Below are 1,848 nucleotides of genomic sequence, written 5' to 3'. Positions count from 1 at the left end.
TTATCTGGATTATTACAATTACTTGTACAGTTGGCCCTTGGAAAACATGGGTTTGAACTAGATATGTCCACTTACACACATTTTTTTTTAACAATACAGCATCATAAATGTATTTTTTCTTCTTTAAGGGATATGTGAGGTGAAGAGAAATTCCAGGGAGCTCACCTCCGTGTCATTCCTCAGGTCTTGAGGGCTGGGATCTGCCAACTTTCTCATTACCTTTCTGAATCTTCTCATGTTGTCTTATTATATATAATGCCCAGGAGTTCTAGCTATATTTAGTGGGATGAATAAGGAAAAGTCTGTTTCTTTAAGAAATTTAGAACTAGATCTTTAGATTTTTCAGTTTCAAAATGAACACTAATTCTCACCTGCCACCCCCACCCCCACCCCCAGTTTTATAGAACTAGGTATCTCTGCATTAGATGTACCATTTATTGTCAAGTACTCTTATCTTGGACCACAGTCCCTGGCTTTGCTTAGCTGTAGAGATGAATAACCAAAGAGTAACTTATGCAGAATTGAATGTGGCTAAATACTCAAGGAGGCAGCAAATAAAACCTAAGGGCACTAAAACTTCCATTTTGGTAACTGAGCAGGAAATAACCTATGCAGAACTAAACCTTCACAATGCTTCTCAGGATCTTCAAGGGAATGATAAGAACTAACACTGCAAAGGTAAACCATTTAATAGACACAAGAGTATAACTATTCTAGCATGTGCAGTTGGGGTGCCAAGTTATGGGGTAAGCATAGAGAATAAGTTCACATATTTTTCATTTGAGAGGATCACAACTTAAAGTTGGAATACGGTATTCTGATTGAAATCTGAGGACTAACTTTGTTCAGGCGTTGTTATACTTCCTCATCTTTACCAACATCTCATGGAGCATTATGCAATGGCATATTTTAAGAGAAGATTACAATGGTGGATATGAGTTTGGAGTCCAAGTTTATATATATGATGTCTTTTGCATATGGGTTCTTTTTCTAAACAATTGTGTTCATCCATCTTTTCTCACTGTTTGATTTTTCTTCCTGCAGATTTACCATCATCTCTGAAGATCCTAGGATCCCATCATCGCTGGGATCCTAGGAATCATCCGCCTTATCTTGATAGCCACTGTGGGTAACTGATAGCTGTTATTCCCTGTAAGTCATTTTTGAAAGATGATAAAGGAACTTTTCACTTTAATGATTGTCAGTGCCTCTAAATATTTCACAATATTACGCAATAGAACTTACCTTTTAATGTATTTTTTTGCACTAAAATTATTCTGAATTTTTCCTAGGTATAATAACAGAATGACCATTGAGAAAATCATATATATGAGAATATTATATATATATATAATGACTCAAACATATATATGAGAATATTATATATATATATATACATATATATATATGTATATATATATATATATAATGACTCAAAGACATGCTTTAGGGGACTGAAAGACCTTTGTGAAAAATACAAATTAATTTCTGAGATTGGCTAAAAACTATATTGTAAGGGATGGTGAAGTTTGGTCCTTTGGGCTTTTGAAATATTTTCCCTCCACATCTTCATTTCTTTATTAATTTTTCTTTGAAATATCTATTTTATTTCAGATCATTCTAATCTAAAACAATACATCAAATATCAAACTAAGAAACTAAAATTATTAAGATCTATTTAGATCAGTATTCATTTTTATGAGGATTACTTTAATTTTTTTAGGTACTGTAATACCAGAGCTGAATAATTCTTCCCTGGTAACAAGGATCTATAAACATATACAATGATTTTCGAAGTTCTGATATTAGTAAAGTTTATATTTTGTGTTCATCTTAGGGTAGACAAAA

At 32.7% G+C, this 1,848-nt stretch overlaps 1 pseudogene; it reads left to right on the top strand.

Moving 5' to 3' along the window:
- Window positions 1-491: 491 nt before the first annotated feature.
- Window positions 492-1,137, top strand: LOC123386857 (annotated as a pseudogene).
- Window positions 1,138-1,848: the final 711 nt, after the last annotated feature.

Source organism: Felis catus, chromosome B4, assembly GCF_018350175.1.
Source record: "Felis catus isolate Fca126 chromosome B4, F.catus_Fca126_mat1.0, whole genome shotgun sequence".
Taxonomy (NCBI): domain Eukaryota; kingdom Metazoa; phylum Chordata; class Mammalia; order Carnivora; family Felidae; genus Felis; species Felis catus.
This window is presented reverse-complemented; position numbering and strand designations above follow the sequence as displayed.